Here is a 20,719-nt window from a genome sequence, read left to right as displayed (position 1 = left end):
TGAACTTCAAAGTCCACTAAGGTTACCTTGTGTTTATATCAGAGAAGTTGTAACAAAACCCAACGGTATCATCGCCTTTTCCACTGTTACTGCTATCTCGAATGAAGCCCCCATGGGCAGGCAGAGAGTAGAAAGGAAGAGCTCTGGATGTGTTTGAAGAAAATTCTCCTCCGTAGTGAACCTTACAGTAACAAAACAAAAAATAATTTCAGAATGAACTGCTCAAGTCTCCTACCTCACAGGAAGATTGCCTGTATAGACTGGAGAGTCCAGCTGTGCAGGTAGGTGGTTAGTGGTTTGTTTCAAAGACGGTGGGTTACGGTATATTCTGTCATTTAGGAGGAGCTATTTAGGAGGAGTTTTACCATTGCAAGACACTTGAAGTCCAGGAAGTGATGGAGTCTTTGCCTTATTGAGGAACAGCAACACATTTCCAGCATATGCACACCAAACACGCCGTTGCAGGCAAGCCAGCCCTATGAAAAGGTACAGAATTAACCAGTACAGCTCACAGAAGTTCCTCCATGTTCACAGCTCAGGTCCTAACCAGATCATCGGTCTCCCAAGCATTTCTGCTGGAAGACCTGCTGGGATGCACGATGGCTCCCTTGCTGGCAAAGCACTGTTGTCTCTTATCTTCTACCCGTATGGAGGCAGGACACAAATGAGATAACACCTCCCACCTTGAAATCCTCCTGCCTGTAAAGATGACATTACTCTGGGATGATTTTCTACATAGGTAGGTAGGGAGCTTTTTCTAATGAACTTCTCACTTGGTGACTTGATGCCAGGCAGTAGCCACAACAGCATTTCTGTTGCTTTCCTTGTAAATCAACTTTGTTACAATTTCTCTCAGAAATTGATGCAATGGTGAGAGTTGCTAGGCAGAGACTGGATATTGAGTGTTCTGCTAGCTCAGAATTTGGCTATTAGGAAAGAAGATGTACAGGGTTGAAAAGATGAATGATTGTATCTCCTGTCCTGATGAGCTCCTGTCCCTCCTATTACTACACTGCAGCCTTCAAAAACAGTGCGCTGAACTTCCAAAGAAAATGGTTTGAGGCTACACCTAGTTTAGGATCTTAGTTATTCTTTTTACATTTTTATATTTGCCTTCATCAAGGTTCTGAGATTTTCTCTCTAGCCTATGCAATTTAATCAAGGCCATCCTTTTAATGGTTTGTTTGTGTTCTTTTAATTATCTCCTTCACTCTTTACGTATGCATTACTATAGCCGTGAATAAAAGGGATGGTGCTTATCAGCTAGGGCTGAAAGAATGTCTGAAAGGCCAAGCCAGAACAGCAGGAATCAGTATCACTCATAGCTATGTGCCTGAAGCCAGAGGGAGAGGAATTGGCTAAGCTCCAGGGAAAAGCAAAGGGGCAAGAAACGAAGGAGAGAGACAACTCCCTAGTGCTGGATTTACAGTCACATACGATTTTTTAGATATCATGTGTTATATGTATAATGTCATATATATAACCAATGACCATGCAACCTGGTTTTAAGAATTCAGTATCAAGTAGGGCATTTTGCTCTCAAGCTTGTGTTTAAAAAGGAGTTTGCCTTTATGTTTGAGAGCGGGAGGGTGTGAGAATGAAACAGGTGCAAGGAGAGAGTGATTTCGTTTGCCCATATCCTTGGTATTGTTAGGATGAGAAACCATCACAAGCTGTCCCTGAGAGCAACCAGGCTGACTCAGCACAGAGCTGACCGGCTGGCAGCACTCCGCCAGCCAACAAGCAACCAAGTAACTAGAGCTCAGCAGGTATCTGCACGAAGCTGCTGCACACCTTCCCATCCGTAGCTTTCTACCTGCCAAGAGCCATCAGCTGGGAAATATTTCCCACTTCAGAGATGCTAAATAGATTATTATAAACATTGACAAACTCCCCAAATTCAGTGAACACAATTACATTCTCTGCCTGTGGAATATGAAGCTCAAATTGAAGTTTGTTAAACTTGGTTTAAAGGCTATAGTGGACTGCCAAAACCACAGGCCAGTGCCCCAAATTCTCAGTAACCACAGAAAGGACAGTCACTTCATTTTTAGTTAACAGCTTCTCATTTCAGAGTACTTTCCTTCCTCCCCCCGAGTTACCAGGCAGTATGCATGCTTCTTACCCAGTTGTCTACACAATGCAGATGGTTGCCTTTCAGATGCTAGGACCTGCCACTGAAATTCCTGGAGATCTGCCTGCAGCAACTGGAGACCTGGTTATCTGAGTGAGTCCTGTTGGGCTTATAATCAGTGACGGTTTCTAATTGGTCCTGAAATGCCTTTCTCTTTGCCGTGCTTGCATCTGTGTGTTCCTTTCAGCTCCTTGTTTTGAAATGAAGACTTTCTACTTGGTAAAGCCTGTAAGCCAGGAACTAATGAGTGCTGGTGCTACACATCCCTTTTCAGCATTCTGCTATTATTGAACAGGTTATATATGCAAACCCACATCACATTAGCTCTCGAAGACTGGGGGTTTTCTTGCTTCTAAAGAAAGCTGGAGCTAATTAATTTGGACTGGCATCTTCATTTGGTTGTAGGGGTTATCTGAGAGTCTGATGTGAGAGACAGCTGTCTTAAGAATCTTGCAGCTAAAATCAGGTCAGGTTAGTGAATGACAACAACATGCAGGTCCATTTCAGGTCAAAATGTCACCTGCCACCTCTTTTTTTATTATCTCTGGTTTTGAAACATTTCTTTCTCCATGGCATTTGAATACCTGGATTTATACCAGAGCACCTGGCAAACAAAAGGATGATCTCAAGAAAAACATAACCATTTTTGTCTACTATTCATTTGGTACCTGACTCTGTGGGGCAGGGATTCTGTCTTCAGACGGTACTTACCAGAGCAGCATCATGCTTTGTGACAACAGCTAATACAATACATGTTATTTTTCCTTCTAGTCTGACTGACATAAGAACAAACACCAGCATGTCAAGTGCTTTACTAAATCTCTTTATTGATTTCTGGTGCATACACTATAAAAATGTGGTATATTATCAACAGCAGCAACATGGCTTAAGTACAGATATGCTTAGGTACAGGGAACAATTCTAGAAATATTTGCTATACAGACCCTTGTTACTCAGGGTCTATAAATCATTGATATCAGCCTGTTCCAAAGAAATTATAACTGATGGGAACTGAAAATAATATAAAAACAGACAGCAAAATAGTAATTACGGACAAATGCATTTGAACCTGAGGTGGCTCAGTTCCAGTGGAGGACTCTGATTTAAATGAAGCTACAGCATTTTGGGAAAAAACAAAACAAATACAAATATGACCTGAGACAGAAGAAACATATTGTATCTCTGTGAGATGCTCTTCTGGACAAGTAGAACAGAATAATTTTATTCAAGCCAATGCAGGTGATGGGGCTGAGACTTTTCTACTAAACAAGTAGTTTCTTTCACCTTCAATACTCGTTTCATACAAATCCCACTGAAGGCTGTCAGAAGAAAAATCACATCCAACCATGGGCTTCAAAAAAAGTTCAGTGCAACCTTTCACATTCTCTGTTTTACCCACAATTTTTTGCACTTGCACATATGGAATCTAAAAGCCTACCTATGCTGCAAATTATTGCAAAATCAAGTCAGGTGTGAATTAAAAGTAATGTCTCAAACTGAGCCACCTGGTGATGTGTTGTCTGGACAAGATCCAGTTCCAACTTTTGATGCAGCAGCTTAAGCCCATGCCTTGGTGCATACACTGATATAATTGCATGGTTGCTGGTATTATAGGATTAAGCAAATTCCAAATAAAAGTAATAAAATATGTTTTGTCCACATATGGAGAGGTTAAAGGTTTAATGGAGATCCTGAAAGACAGAACTGAAGGGTGGTCAGACTGATGGTATCTTTTCTTTCATAAAAGTTTCTTCAGAAAAAAATAATGCAAAAGTAAATAAGCATTATGTCTTGCTTTGTTGAAGAAGCAGAGCCTTCCTGTGCTGAGTTATCTGGAAATAAAAGAGATAAAAGCTAACAGGAGTATCTCACTGAAGTTCAACCTGCTGTGAGTGTCCTATGAGTAAAGAGAAGGCTCCCATATGCCATGAGGACCATGGCAAGATGTGATGTGCCGCAGGATGGAGGCATGGTCATGCAGATATGATTAGGGAACCACTTAGTGATAGGGGCACTGTTTCTGGCACAGGATGGGACATGGTGTCTTTAGCAGGGTCAGTGACAGCTTCCAGGGAGAGCAACCTGGAAGAGTGATTAAACACAATCTGTAGCTCTACAAGAAGCATTGGGTGTGGATGGGAAGATTTTCTCTGGAGGTTCCTAGTCCAAATCGGACAACTCTTTTGGTTTCCTTTAAATCCTAGACTGAACACCACAGCTGGCCTGTCTCCTGTCACTTCACCAGGTCACTGTCAGTCCTGGCCTGGATAGTGGTTATGGGAATCACCTCTAGCTGCACCCAGACATGTCCTTGTTCCATGTCATGGCAGGCTTGTGGCGTTATTTCACTCCACAGATGGGAGACATTTTCTTGGAATAAAAGCAGCAGAACCAATATCTGCTCTGGCAGGTGGTTCTGCCAAAGCTGCTGTATGCTCCATTAAGCCAAACACGCTCCATTAAGTGCAGCATGCATTGGTGGCAGGGAGCTGGATGTTATCTCTTGTGACTGTGAACTGCTGATTGGTTGAATTTGTGATGGCGACTTTAGCATTTGCTTTGGGATGCTTCCTTGCAGGTCCTCTGATAAATGCAAATGTATTGTACAAAAACACAAACACAGCTAAAAATGGCTTACCCTGTAAATCAGCACGACAGCAGGGTCTCCCTCAGAGGTATTGACATTTCGTCGCCAAGATGATGACAGTGATAAGCAGAATCAGTGCAGTGAAGTACAGGGTGGCAGCAATGTAACACCAGTGTGGGTTCTGCAAGCAGGTCACTGCCAAAGGGACAAGGGATAGGGGTCTCACCACAGGCAGAAACAAGTCAACTTTTGTTCCAAGTAACAAGAATATGCAAAATCATTGTAGCTAGGCCTTCAGCAGGAATCTGTTAACACTGTGTGCTGCATTTGGAACCAAAAGCTTTTTGAAGTTTTTTCAGCTAAATGTACCTGTAGAAGCTACATCTTGCTTTGGAAATTCTTTTCTTAACTAAAACCCAAATGCCTGAAAACTGGAAAGCTGTGGGTCCTAGAATTTTACTTATTAAGTGAAAAAAAAAAGTATAGATTTATATTTGTATATAGGTTTATATGTGTATAAACCTGTATCTATGTATGTTTTCATATAAAATCACATTTTCAGGGTCAGAAGAGCCCTTTCCCTGACCAGTCCTAGTTTTTATCATCATAGCTGTTGAGAAGATGCCTGAAAATGTGACCTCTCAGCTCCTATGGCAGTGCACAACTTTTACCAACACTGCTGTGTCAACACTCCGCCATGCAGTTTGCCTGTGGTGCCCGCACAGTGCTGCCAGTGCTTCTTGCTCTGGAATATACCCTGCTTTTCCCTTGGAGAATGGCTTGCAATCGTCGTGCTATCATGGGTTATTTTTCTGAGGTTACACAACTGAAGACCCCTAAGGTAATCTTGAAGTTCACATTCAGGCTTTAAAAAAAGGTTTTGTATGTTTATATGCTAGAGTAGACACTCTTTTTTCCAGATTATCATCCTTTTTAAGCATAACAAAGAAACATGGTTAATTATTTGTTAAATCCCTGCCTCCATCATTTTCTGCTACAACTGTAATCCTGTCTAGGATCATTGTGTTCTTTTGATCCCCTATTTCTTAATACTTTCCAGGCTGATCTGTATGGTAAACACCACCACACATACCCCAGCTAAACCAGAATTAGAAAAAATGCCAACTTCTGTGTTTTTAAAGAGGTTTCAGTGAAAAATGTGAAGGGAAAGAACTCACCTAGAGCATTTATCCGTATGTATAGCGTATATAGATTTTGATATTCCTTGAATAAAATTCTGAAAATCTGGACATATGGACAGTGTAGGAGAATCAGAGAAAGGAATGGAGCAAGTGAGGACTGGGGTATAAAAAGGCAGCCAACAAACAGGTAGGCAAATGGTGATATATCAAAACTGCATTACTGACAATACTTTTCATGATCTGGTCCAATCCCAGTTTCACTGGCATAAAGTCAGAGGGTATTTAAATGAAGCCAGTAAATTGGTTTTACCTTTTCAATAGCAGGACCAAGATCTCCACTTAGCCTCTTGTCTGCCTGACTGCCACTTTTAATCAGAAGGACTGTCTGAAGCTTTCAGTTTCTTTTTCCTTGTGGTGGTAAAGCCAAAGTAACCCACCAGTGGAAACATTTGTTCTCACTAGCATTTTCTGCAACTAGCATTCTTTCTATAAATATCTTAATTCTTATGTTAAATATATGTATATATAAAAATATCTTAGTTCTTACGTATCACATGAATGCAACATTTGCTTTCCTTCTCACACAGGAAAGTTAAAACTCATATCCAATATATTATTTCACTTTGCAGAACAAAATTTACTTTCAGGGTTGGTTACACAGTTTGAGAAAACAGTTTAATGTTTCTTGAAATTTTCACTTAAGAAAAGACAGACACCATTTATCTGAACTTGTCAAAAAGCTATTCAAAACGTAATCTTTACTTTCTAGCTATCACTTTCTAAAAGTAACTTAGTTTCTGTGCCTGAAATGCTATTGCTGACTATTGTCATTCATTCACCCTAAATGCATTTAGAAATGAAAAACAATACATGGAAATTGTTGCTAAAAAGAATGGAAGAGTTTGCAAGTGCCTCCACTGCAAAATGAATTTTAACCACGTTCTGAGCATCCCTCTGGAGTGGGCAGCAGGGAGAAATGTACTGAAATCACCTGCAGCAAAGACAGAACGTGATACTGTCTCATACCCTGGAAAAGTGTGCTATTTGGCTGCTGAACAGTGGGAAGTTGCTGTGTTTTGTGTAGGTCTAACTCACTAGAGGCACGGAATGGCGGTTTGTCCTGGTCCTCCAATGGACCACACTGCCTGCATGGTGTGTGTTCATTTTCTTCTGTGATCCTTCTGGGACGAACTATCTGGTCCCTTCTCAGAAGAAAGCTGGTTGTATTTCAGAGAATCATTCCTTTCCCATGGTGCAGGTATGGACAGTGCCAAATTTTACTTCCTCGGCCTAGAACTGATCTCCAGGTGCAGCCCCAGTGGACATTCCCATGATCTATGTGAGACCCCCTGCTGTGTTCCCAGAAGCGTATTGCAATGTTTCCTATGCCATACTTTAAAAAACAAAAGGCACTCTGGAAACATGCAACACAGCCTTTAAATTCAAGCATTTCTGAACCAGAACTCCACAACCAAACGAGTCTCATGGGTCCCAAAGGAGGTAAGCGGCCAGGGTTACTCTGTACAGAAGCAGCTGGTTTGCTCCAGCGTAGCTTGCTCTGGGGAGGGTGGACACAAATGCTGTGTCCACACCAGTGGGCCCTGGGGCTACCCTTTATCCCAGGTGCAAGCTGTACTGGTAGCACAAACACATGCCAAAGGCTCACTAGGCTGAGCCCCAGAGGCAGGGACACTGACACTGTGAATCCTCAGAGGCCTAACTGAGGCTGAGACACAAGAAGTTCAGCCTAATGCAGAGCTGGGGGCCTGTGACTTTACCTGCTGACCTTAAAAACACCATCACCAGCAGCCTTCAGGCACCCCCAGGGAAAACCAGCACCAGGGAAAGATTTTGAAGGTCTTTTAATTTGCTTAGATCGTATCAACATCTCTTTGGGCACCTAGTTCTAAGCAACTCTTCCACAATAGAAGATAAAATATAATAGGAAAATGCAAAGTATCCTGCAATATTGCATACTTTTAAGTAGGTAAGTAGTACTTACAGTAGGTAAGATACTACCTGTATGTGTAGTCTTGGGTGTGCTGTCAGGTCTGTCAGATTGCCGATTCACCTTCAGCTCTGTGTATATGGTTGGATCACCTGTAATTACAAAAAGCGCTACAATTAGAGAACCTGCCCAAGGCCGACCCTTGCCATTCTTATTGGGTCCAGTACCCTGCAGCATCAGACTGTCTCAGAAAATGGGAAGAGCAACAACATGCAAGAGAGGTTGTTTTCATTTTTGGTTTTCTGATAAGACCTGCATGTCGCTGAATGCATGTGCCAAAAAGAAATTACTAGAAGAGTTCATGTAAATAATTGTCCTGCTGTGCAGTGTTCCAAATAAATATAAAAAATGTTAGGCAGTTATTCAATTTTAGAAAATTTGGAAAAAACTCTCTAGGATTTTTTTGGTAGGTTATCACACAGTGAACTATTTTATTATTAATTCTATTTTCTTCTTATTATTCCATATCTTCTACACACATGTATACAGTCTGTCAATCTTTAAGTAGAAGTTAATCAATGGCAACTTTTTTTGGCTAAATTAATTTATTTCTATTTACTTCTCAATAATTTTTTTCCTCCTAGTGAATTCAGATCTTATACTTGGGTACAAACCATGCCCGTTTTCTGCTGTTTCTTCTTTCACAAAGAGGAGCACAGTCCCTATCGGAACAAAGCTATGCATGAGCATAAAGCAGAGACAAGCTATTTTTCAGTCACTTATGAATTAAACATAATTTTTAACAACTCAGAGTAAACCACCAAAAGTAAAACATTACACAAAATGTAAACATACTATTTTAATTTCATCCACAGATTTTTCTTCCTCAAGTTCATTCTTCCAAGTATTTAAATGAAGTTTTAATTAATGGTTGGTAAGCACCACTACAGACAGCACAGATTTTCAGTACAAACGATGAAATTAACTTTCTCTACAGAAAGGGGAAAGGGAAGCATGTCTGTAGTTAATTCTCAACCAGAATAATCGAAAAGCATGTTTTTGGGTGTCCACCCCACCGTTAGTCACAGGAGACAGAGACCTGGGGAGAGAACACTGAACTGAAGACAAGATTTATTTGAATCTATATTATCGCCTTGCTAATTTATGGCCATTTTCACTTGCCAGCAGACTAGGTGCTCTCCTCTCTTACATCAGTGCCCTGGACACATGCTTTCCATGACTAAGAATCATTTGCAAGTGAAGCTTTCCATATTCAATGCAGAGCTGGCACGACCGCTCAAACTGCAGCAGCCTTCATCTCCACTGAGTCCAGGCACCCACTCCTCTGGGCTCAGAAATCCCCATATCACAAACCAAGGCAATGGAGCAGGTCTTTCTCTCACTGTGAACATTTACACTGTTGTAATGAGGTCTAGAAACCACAGGGAACAACTGATCTTACTCCAGTCATTGCTTTCTTGTCTGTTTCTTCCAAGTGTTACTGATTGTGCTCCTTCCTGACTTTTTTCCCCATTTGTCAGCTGTTCATCAGGATAAAGATCTTCCTAGGCCATCCTTGTTCTCAGATACCTGTTTTTAGGTTTTATTTTGCAAAAAAGGCTCCTCTATCCTTACACTTGATCTGACTGCCTTTACACACATCAGGAAGAAATCTTCATCAGATGCTTCTGCCTCAGAACATGCACCTGTTCCCTCTGAAAACTACTTGCCTTCCAAGTGCAAAAGGATTGCCTCTTGCTATGCATGGAGCCCGTGGCAAGCACACCAGTACCTTCTATAGCACTGTCTCACATTAGGCTTTCAAATGTGACATGGAAGAGACCGGGGGCTGCTGGAGGTCTCTCCATTCCATCTCTGGTGGTCAGTGAGCAGAAAACTCTCATATGCCCTGGTAGCCACCAGCATGGTTATGACAGTCATAGTTGCAACCATTAATAAAATAGTTTTCATTGCTTGTTACAAGGTTTTTACAACTAATGGAGAGCGTAAAAAATGTTGCCAAGGTGGGTATCCCCAAAGGTGTGGGATTGCCTGGCAAACTGCATGCTCCCTGCCTTCCCCGCCTCAATGGAGAAGAACTCCCAGTCTGCTGGACTATCAGGAGTGCTTGATCACCATAATGCAGCCTGGGCTGGGAAAGGAACTGGCAACAGGGTATTTAATAGCAACCATTCATTTTCCCAAGAAAGTGGGTGGTTTGCTGAGATTGCCTTGCTTTAACACCAAGAGCTAAGTACTGCTCCCCTTATCTTTGGAGGCCTTGTCTGCACTTGTCTGTTATTATGCATGGATGCTTACACTGGCCATCTGCATGACAGAAGAGAACTGTTTTGCTAACACTGTAAAAGCAGCACGTATTTTGGCTGTTTAGTTCAGTGGCTAGAGGTAAAGCTCAAGGAGGGCAAAGATGATGTTCAGGTACCCGACCTCTATTATGCAGTTGAGCTGCATGACTTAGGCAATGCTTTCGAATTCATACACTTAAAGAAAGGTACACTCAGAAAACGTCTCACTACCCAAAGGGTGTCTACAGGACTATGGGCCAAATCATCATTATTGTACAATCAGAAAAGCTCAGGGGAAGAAGTATTAGTAGGAAGCTGACTGCAGGTTTAGTGAGGTGGTGAACTACTCTATGACGCAGTTAATCCTCCATCTTGTGATATTAAATTCATAAATGAACTGTCAGAGAAGGAGGGAGAGGGAAAGTGAGTGATGGGACATACCTGACTGACCCCAACAGTTTTCAGTAGGTGTGGCAGCAGAAGGAAGAAAGGAAGAAGTATTTTTAGATCATCTGTAACACACCGCCTTGTAGGTTGCCTGCTTTGCATGTTTTGCCTCATTTCCCAGGAGCTACTTACAGCAAACTTGCTCGCTGGTAGCGTATGAAATAGGGTGGGTTTTTTCTTAGGAGAGAAACCAGTTTTTTCTCTGAAGTGCCATGGGGAAGACAAGTAAATGCAAACTTCAGCAGTGCAAAATGTAGGACAAGTCCAGCAATGTGGAGATTAAAAGCTCTATCCACCACATGCAAAAACTCAAGGAAGCAGAAGGGGCCGAAGGGAGAGGAGAAGTGGGGTACAGACGAGCCAGGGGACAGGCATAGTGGCCATGGGGAAGCAGACCAAACTTAGAGCTGTGTAATCAGATTAGACAGCACAAAATGTCTGTAGCTCAAATAAATGCTTAGAGGCAGGGCAGTATGAAACAGCTTTTCTTTGCTAGCCTAGGCTATTCCTGTCTCACAGGAGCAACTTTACCCTTTCCAAATCTTGCTGTATCAATGATCTAATGGAAAACATGCATGGAGCAACAGCAACTGCTTGCTTTGAGCTTTTTCAGGCAGGTGGGTGATAGTCAACTGCTCTGAACTCACTGTAGCGTGGCAAATACCAAGCTTTTGCCTGAAGAAAAGCAATCTTCTAAGGGTGCCAGAGCTGCTGAGATCTGCCTTAGACTTACAAAAAACATCAAATTTAAACCATTTTTAGAACCAAGCATTATTAAATGCCTGTCGTGTTGAATGCAGCATCTTTCTCATGCAGCAGCCAGAGTCAGGGCAGTTAACAGCATCTGGCAGATGAGGACTACCGTTTCCTGCACTCCTGCCCTTAACTATGAAAGCAATGGAGCACATACAGCAATCAAAGATAGAGATTATAAGAATATATAGCACAAATTTATATATATAAGAACACGAAAAAAATTATATAGATAGCTGGCTTTTTCACTAAATCTCATTAGGACACACTGACACTATTAACAGGTGGCAAATTCAAGACTGATTTAAAGTATTTCTTCATGATAAATATTGCAATTGGTCTGTAGAACTCATTGTTTTAGGATGTTGTTAAAGCATTTATTAGGACACCAAAAGAGAAGCAGGATTTACAGAAGTGACAAGAATATGAGAACTGCAACTGAAGAGACTTTTCAAAAAGATTATTGAAAGGGTGAACACTATGCTGTCATACTCCAAAGCATGTGAAAAATATTTTGCCTGAAATTTGATTACTTAATTAGCCTCATAATTGGCCATGAACATTTTTTAGATACTCTCTTTCCAAGCACCTCATACTGGCAATTTCAGCAGTATGTTACTGGGTTAGAGGGCTCTCAGGATAACTTACAACAGCAATTTCTAAGCATAACTCACTGAAGTGTATTAAAAGCTGTGTGAAAGCATTTAAAATTCTAAAATACAACGGGAAATTTAAAGGATAGTCTCAGGTGAGGAAAGAAAAAAAATTAGATGGAACAGACTTCTATGCTCTCAAAGTTTGAAACATTTTGTACAGATGGTTGTACTGGCCACATGTGTGCATCTCCAATAAATACTTATGGGGTAGTTCTACGCTGGGGTACCAAAGATTGTCCTGGCAATACAGCTCTTCTACTGTGACCTGATCACACAATCTAAGGCGTGAACTGAGTTAATACATGAAAGACAAAGACATCATATCTATACAGATGTTTTTAGCAGTGTCCCAAGGAGCGAATCTACAAAACTTACTTTTATAGAATAAAGTTGCTTTGCTAGCGTATTCAGGACACATTTTTCTTTCATACTCTGACCTCTCAACATTATGATTTAAAATAAATTTTCCATGCTTAATTGTCTAATGAAGAACACAGATCTGTCTTTTGATCAGAACCTAAAAAATAAAACTTGATACTTTTGTTTTAAAAACATGCATTACTTCCTACTTACAGCCATTAATGGCTATTTTTTGTGCTTCATTTCTTGAAAACAAATTTTTAAAGTGATGCAGTTTTATAGTTGAAGACATCAGTGGATCATACACAAATTGTAGGACTAACACTTCTCAAAATTATAAAAACCTGTAATGGTGCTTTACTTGTATTTTTCTCAACATAGAAGTTTTAGAAGAGAAAGAATGAGAGAGAAAGAAAGAGAAAGCAAGAAAAGAGAAAGAGAGCAAGAGAGAAAGAAAAGATAAACAGACCTGTAATTTTACAATTTAAAAAAACTTCTGGTGTCTAAGAAAATGAATGAAAATAAAATATAAAATTTAAATGTACTGTGGGAGAGAGAAGTCCATTCAGTGTCATCAGTGCTGTACCTGCCAATGAGTTTCCAGAAATATTTATTAATACTCTCGATGTCTGATCATTAATGTGTTTCAGAAACAGCACATCTCAGCTGTATTACTGAAATCCAGAATGAGATTTTACAGGTAGTTCTTTACTTTTGCTAGAATTCAATATTCCTTCTATTAATAAACATAAATTTGCCAAGCAAATAGATATATAATGAACAGAGGTGGATATTAATAGTTATAAAAATGCTTTGAACATGACTTCACCTTCTTATGATTACTTCAGTTTAAGAAAGAATGGAAGTTTTCAGAATGTGTTACTGAGCAAAGGAAAGGTAAGTAATATTAAAATGACCATTTTTTACCTGTATCTGAAGTTTGAGAAGTGAAATGCACTCTTTCCTTGGCTGATACCTCTGCATAAACAACCTCACTTGCCATTTTGAAAAGATGCTCTCAGATCTGCAATCAAAATGGACTCATTGAAGAAGGAGTACCCCATACTACATCCTCTCTGACCTCCCGCCTCCCGTCGTACCACATTAAATCAAAAGGGTTATTTAGATGTCTGTAAAACGGAAGGAAACTAGATACTTTTTTTTGAGTTTTGAAATGTAAATTCTCACCTTGTAGCTTTTCATAAACACTTCTGAATTCTTAGCCCCTTCTGGAGGTGTATGTTCTTTTAGAAATTGTATAGCTGCGATTTTTATCAACTTTCTCATGAACTGTGACCACACATAATTTTCATTTGGAACCCAAGCTGGTAACATGCTGCGTATGTACATATCCACCTCAAACCAACTGGACATTAAAAAGTATTTCAACAGAAAACTAGATTGCTTTGGTTTGTGATTATCAGATCACTTCCTCTTAAACTTCATTAATTCATAGTTGAAACCAGAAAGCAATGGTGAGGGGAGGAACAGAGGAAACATCTGGCAGTGCTGAAACACCTGATTTCAAGACTTTTGAGAGATTTTTTCTGTATTATTTATTATTTTTTAATTTATTTCACACTGAATAAAATTAATTTTTAAAGTTAGATTTGAAACAAAATGTTGCTATTAGGCTAACTCTTTCTTCTTCAGATTTTCCTAGACAGAAATTTTAAAATTTTTGTTGTTGTTGTTTAATGGTACCTCAAAATGATGCCAAAACTTTGAATTCTTCTCTCAGAGGAATTTCTGCTCTTCAGCCAGCTCTAGACCACACCCTAATCCTTATATCCCAGAGGCATTATTAAACTCAGAATTAAACAGTCTGACCTGTTACTGCTCTGCGTGTTGGTCATCAAATATTCTTATTAAAGGTAGACAACATGGTTCATTTTTTTCCATATAGTAGGGGTGTTAGTTCAAGATGAAGTCAATGGAGTCATTATGGTGGTGATTCAAGAAGTACAATATTTTGCCCTCTTGGGACCAGCCATGGAGAAGGGATGAACACCACTTTGGCTTTTTCAGCTTAAATCATTAAACTTTCAAGAATGGGCTGCCACAATCCTAACTGAAAGGCTCTGTATAATGCCCTCTTCTTCCAGGGAAAGGTTTGAGTTGAGGCTTGGTGTTCTTTTGGTGTCTTAGCTGCTAAGGCCAAGCTCTTTATGCAGCCTGGCAAACCATATAATTTGAACAGAAAAGAGGAAAAGTTAAGGCAAAGCATATTGATCTTTTTCTTCTACTGCAGTGACTTGGAGTATGTATAAACTACTCACCCATACCGAAATACTTGCTGAAAACTGTCAAACTCAAACCAGAAAAACAACGATAACTATAGAGATGATTTCCCAGAAAGAGAGAAAGCAAGAAAGAAAAAAAGGCAGAAAAGCAGCCATTTCAGAAAAAAAAAGAAGGAACTGAACATCCCTACATGAGATGTACGTATGTTATGGGGCCAGCATAACAACAGCACTGGGACATAATGAAACTACTTTTTGTTTGAAGGATCTTTAGGAAACTGTTGTACATGTGCCTTAGTAGATATATATGCATTTAATATATGTGTAAATTAAACACATATTCCTGTTTAATGCCATGGTAACACAGAGTACCTTTTTGACATCTTTATTAATAGTGGTGGAGAAGGAGCCCTCACCCCCAGGCCAAGCCTCCAGCTGCCTGCTGGCACTGTAGGCAGGCCTTCACCATCCAAGCACAACCGCTCCGGAGGCACACCCGTGTGTATGCACGCTGTATCTTGGTATAACTGCAGCCCACAAGCAACTCCGGCACTACCAACTCACCCGTGCCATGCACAAACACCGCTGTGCCACCATGCTCCTTATCGGGGTGCTACGCACTGCACGAGACCCCAAGCTCTGCTCAGCGCTCACAGCAAATACGTGACCTCTGCTATGTAATAGCCTAGCACTGTTGCAACATGGGATTCACGCAATAGGATGATCGCAGGTGAGTTTGCATTTGACATTGTGCCATCCTTGAGCAGTCTGTAGGGAATGGAAGAAGTTGCTTGCTAAGGGCATTTTTAGCAGCTCTGACCCATCATGAGCAGCCTAGTTCATATTAATGATTCAGGACAATCTTCCCCCGTAGAGAGGAGGTTTCTGGAAAGGGAGACAAGCACCACCAGCATTATTTTTCAGTTTCATTGACCTGCATTATTTTACATACCTGGGAAAACAAGTGGTGGAGCGGTCACACTCAAAGCACCTAGCCTGGAGCCAGGTCCTTCAGCAGCAGCTCAGGATAGGAGGACATACCTCCCTCTGGTGCCTCCTTCACCTAGTCTGTCCTGTTGGGAGACATTCAGGGCCAATTCCTCTGACCTTTCATGAGAAGATAATACTGTGTAGGTACTGATTTCTCTAACTGGGAAGTAAAAGTAAGTGAACAGCTTAGATTTAGACACATACCCTTAGGCACCTAAACAAGTGAGCAGAAGATCTCAGGATGAAAGCATTTCTGTCCTAAGGAACATAGAATAATAGAATGGTTTGGGTAGGAAGGGACCTTAATGATCATCTATTTCCAAGCCCTGTCGAGCCCCACCATCCTTCCCCTCCTAGTTCCAACACCCTCCCCTTCTCTTAGCAGCCAGGTGACTATTCAGTTGAAAAAGACATTTGCTCTGTGACTTTGTAGGCAAGATATTCTGAGGCATGTTAGCTTCATCAAAATAACATGAGGAAGGGATTTATACTGGCACTTAGGCACTAAACTGTGCCCTCGGTGACAGCGATGTAAAGCTAGACTAAATTTATTTATTGTAGCATCCAAGGCTTTTGAAGACACGTGGGGAAAGGAGAGGAGGCTCTGGAGGCAGAGAGGCCGGTGATGTTTGATCACTGCGTTCCATCCTGTGTACTACTAGTTGCACAGAACTGATAAAATTATTTTGTCAGTGGATTTGGGGAGAGCATTTAAGGATGTACCTGTCACTAGAAGGGTATTTCAAGGTTTGGAAGAGGTCGTTTGCCCTCCTACATTAACCCTTTGCATCTTAATAGCACAAAATAGTCACTAGATGTCTCTACTGCACCATAAAATATATCAGACCGTATATTCCATGGAAACTGAAGAAAATTTTATATGCTTATATAGCCTTTTTTTTTTTTTTAAAGAAAAAGTATGAGTTGCATACAATAACTTGTCAGAGATAGCTAGAGCGTGAAGAAGAAGCCTGGGAGATAAAAAAGGAGTGAATAAGCCGGGTATTGGCTACAAATTCACAAAGCCCGGAGAACTTAGTAAGTTTTTCCTAACCGAGACCAACACAGTAAAGTCTCGTGGAGATCCTGGCATATAACTGCACCCCTCTAACTGAGCTATAAGCTCAAGCAGTTTAAACCAACCCTGATGGGGTGCACAGGAGTGGCGGGGGGAAATGGGGAGTCAGTATTGTGGGCAGATGTGCAAGAGCCACTGCCTATGATTAGCGATGATGGTGGCAAAGTTGTAGGAGGGTGTTAAAGTCCAAAGTAGTTATCTCAAGATCTCTGGCTAAACTAACCATGAGGTGGTGTCGCGTGATATGACTTCAGTGGTGCACAGCAAGCAGTGTGCTGGGAAAATTCAGAGGGAAGAGACATGTAGAGCCAGGCAGCTCTCCCAGGGGCAGCAACCATCCATCCAGACCAGACTGAGCTATTTAATTTCTTGGGTTTCTGAGTATAAGCCTGCTCTTTCCTAGGACCTAAAGCTCTGCTATAACTCATAGTTAAAGTAAATCCCCTGGCTTAGGCTAAAAGAAACAGCTTTCCCCCATCCCCGCCACACCCCCCCCCCCCCCCCCCCCCCCAAAACAGGTAACAGCAGGATGTTCCTGCTGTGGGGCAGAGTAGGAACTGGATAATCTATGGAAAAACTTTCTTAACCTTTACATAGTTTTTTAGATTTTTTTTTTCCTATGGTTTTGAATCTTTGCCATGGAGAATAAATTCCTATCATTTACATCCAAAACAAGTACATAGCTTATGTATATACATCTCCACGGATATAAGCCACAGTATGACTTTAAGTTTTCAACTTTTGAGCATAAACTGGAGAGCTGACTAGAGCTGAACAAGCAAAACAACAGCCACTGAGAAAGATTTAAAATAGTAATTTTTCCCCCCCTTTTTTTCTTTTAAGCAGTCTGTGTGAGGTGGCAGATGCAAACTTAGTATGCCTGGGAAATAAATCCTATATTTTCAGGAAGTTGCAGGCCCTGCCATCTGATAATTAGCCATAATTTCCCTTAAGAATTACATGTTTTCCTAGAAGGAGAACAGGAAAATACTTCTGTTACTGATTCTGACCAATATATCTCTTAAGAATGCATTGAAAAGTACTGGAAAGTTTTTTAGGCTGTCTGCAACTTGATTTTTGCCTCACACACATACTCAGTGAAAAGACTAAGACCAAGTATGATGCTGTACTGCAACACATTCAGGTAAAAGTTATTGTTTTCAGTTCAGTTTTGATTTCAATAATCAGAGGCAAGAGAAGTGTTCATGCATGGACCTTTCACTCTTTACTGCCTCATCAGCTCCTGTTGATTTTTAGTAAGGATAACAACAGCCCAGGTGTGGAGAGTGTGTTTTGAGTGGATGCCCACTCTGCTTGGGAGACTAGAGACACGGTACTGTTTCCTTCTGTAGTTATCGGGAGAAAGCTTCAGGCAAGATATCCTGTGACAACCTTTTCAAACGTCTAAAAATCTTCCTAAGTGAGTAGAGTACTTTGCATGTATTGCACAGTGCATATCATGAACAGCGCTAATAACAAGGACGTGACACTGGGTTGAATTAATAATCAGCTGCCTTCTGCCAAAATGTGACACAGTATTTTATGCACAGTGTTTATAAAAGCCTTGATTTTAAAGGTTTTATGATGCATTAAAAAAACTCAGAACTGTTGTGAAATCCCACTAGAAGCAGTGGTATTTCAGATAAAATTCCTAGGAAAATATGTTGATGAAATTTTGAATAGACAAACTGAAAGCTCTAATACTGCTGTGTTATTCTTGCAGGAAACATCATAGCAGTTTATTCTTATTCTTACTCTTGTTCTTATTACATGCTGTCTTAGTTTGGATATGGGCTTAAAAAGGAATACTGTTGAATTCTGATCTGTCCCCTGCTCTGCTCACTTAAAGTATCATTTGCAAGCTTGGATAACTTATTTTTTACTGTATAGTTTTGGACAAGTATTATTTGCATATTAAGGAATTAAAAAAGATAAAATTTGTAATTCTAAAATGAATAAACCCCCCTATTGTTTCAGGGATTGCTGTCCATTTATTTCAATCAAAGCCTGAATGGCTTCAATAGCTTAGAAGAAAGCACTTAAGAATGATAGGTATTCCATAAATACCAGCAAGCAAAAGTGAAACTGCTGAGAAAGACAAGTGCTCCTACCGTTCACTCCCTGTAATTTCCTTCCTTTGCTAATGCTGGCCTAGACAGATATATTTCCTGTGATATTTAGAAAAACACGAGCAAAAGTTCCCACAGACTCCTGCTCTTCTCCTGGAGTTCAGCATTGTGCAAAACTTCCAGCTGCTGATTATTTCTTACCAGTTGGGTTTGTTTGTCTGTACCAGTCAGTTCTTTTGAATGAAAATCATCACTTTTCCATCAGTTACAGAATTAGGGATAGCATGAATCCATTGGGAATTGACAACCTTCACAGCATGTCCAAGTGTGGTAAGGAAGCGCAGGGGAATCACAGGGGAATTTCATACTTTGGGAGATGGAAAATGTTATTTGGTGAATGAGGAAACTACTTCTGAAAAGACATGTAATTTAATTGTTATAACAAATCTAATTATGATTGTATTAAGTGATCACAGACAATATGTTGGATTCTGTGCAGATCCTGCAGGGAAAACTGATCTGCCTGCCAAAGAGGTTACTACACAAAAACTTTATAACCTAGAAGACCAAGAAATAATGTACCCATTGACCCCATTTAAATTTTACCAGGAAATATACATAGCAATTATATTTACCCAAGTATTATTTTCAACTTCTGTTTTTATGGGCTGCTACTCTGACTGAAAGCTTAAAAGGAGACTCTGTTCAGCAATCCACCTGTTGGAATTGCAATTACAAAATCACTGAGAAGTGACTCTGCTCCTCAACTAACTTTGTGTGGGAAGCTCACAACACCGATGCATACTGTGCAAGTTTTCCTTGACAAAAAAAGCTTAAAATGAAGGGAAGTTTATATGGGTTTTAATTTTCTTAAAGCTATTTCAACTAGCTATTAGAAATTAGCTGTAATTTAGCTGCCATGTGAGACTTTTTAATGGGAGCAGGGAAGGTGCAGTCAGTAACTTTGCTCAGCCAAGTGTCCGATCATCAAGGGCAAGTCTAAGGTCAAGCTGGGAAAGCAATGTATCAGTTGAGATGAAATTGGGTCTTGAGCCCCTGGGCTGGACCATGGGAGAAGGGGTCACCTGAAGGGTGACGCTTCAGAGTCAGTCAGGCTTATAATGAATTCACAGACTCTGTCATGGTCCTACACGGGGTTTGTGAATTTCACTGTTAAAAAATGTTCTGTGCCCACCTACAGACAGTAATTAAACATCCGTAAGGAAGCAGGTATAATAAGCTAAACAAAGCAGTCTTGGACCACCACAAACCAAAAGCTGAGGAAGAAGCTCAACAAAAAGCAGAGACCCAAAGCATCATACCGAGTAACTATCCGAAGTATTTACTGGCATATTTACAAGGCAATTTACAGAGACCACAAAATGGACTTCTCACCATGGCTGGCACTTCATGTGACTCTTTCAACTGAACTTTCGAGCTGTGGTGGGAAGTAGGCCCCTGCCCTGGAGTTTGAATCCTGTCCACAATTCCTTACTTGCTTTCTTGGAGAATGACCATGGGAAGCAAAGATATATTGATTACTCTGTTCCAGTTTCTCCTCTCGCCTATTTCTTTCCCTCCAAAGGAGTACGTCTTCTGGATAAATACCAAGTGCATTTATAGTAATACGCTTTCTTCTTCCCATTTCTTTGAAGATCAGTATGCCAGACTCTTCATCTTCCCTGTGAGCTTAACATGGTGTCCTGTTTCTGACTAGAATGTTTTCCTAGCTTAAAATGCCTTTATTCTTGTTCACACTTTTAAACCCAGTAACCACCCTTTCTAATTCACGTACTTTGGGAAGCAGGTATCTGCTGAATCTGAGAGTGACCAGGCAGGAGCCAACCACCTATCTTCCAGGTGAGCCTCTCATGCCCTCACTACCCATTTTCAGGACACCATACCAAGAATTTAAACAGATTAATCCAGGGTCCTCCCATGGACTGTTAAAACTATCCTTGCCCACACAAGTCACTCGATAAAACAGCGGTGCTGGAGTCAATAAA

The 20,719-nt window shown here is 40.6% G+C and overlaps 1 long non-coding RNA gene across 3 annotated transcripts; it reads right to left on the bottom strand.

The window, feature by feature from the left end:
- Positions 1-2,936: 2,936 nt before the first annotated feature.
- LOC119149286 lies at positions 2,937-17,112 on the bottom strand. Of its 3 annotated transcripts, none has more exons than XR_005104641.1 (5): positions 15,529-17,112; positions 13,261-13,357; positions 7,883-7,963; positions 4,773-4,916; positions 2,937-3,966 (listed from the first exon to the last, which is right to left on the bottom strand). It is a non-coding gene; the product is annotated as an uncharacterized LOC119149286 (long non-coding RNA). The 3 variants fall into 3 exon arrangements; XR_005104640.1 differs by lacking the exon at positions 15,529-17,112 and adding an exon at positions 13,522-13,892; XR_005104639.1 differs by lacking the exon at positions 15,529-17,112 and having other exon boundaries at positions 13,261-13,505.
- Between the last annotated feature and the right edge of the window lie 3,607 nt (positions 17,113-20,719).

This window comes from Falco rusticolus, chromosome 5 (genome assembly GCF_015220075.1).
Source record: "Falco rusticolus isolate bFalRus1 chromosome 5, bFalRus1.pri, whole genome shotgun sequence".
In the NCBI taxonomy this organism is placed as follows: domain Eukaryota; kingdom Metazoa; phylum Chordata; class Aves; order Falconiformes; family Falconidae; genus Falco; species Falco rusticolus.
The sequence above is the reverse complement of the archived record's forward strand: the minus strand, read 5'-3'. Positions and strand labels throughout refer to the sequence as shown.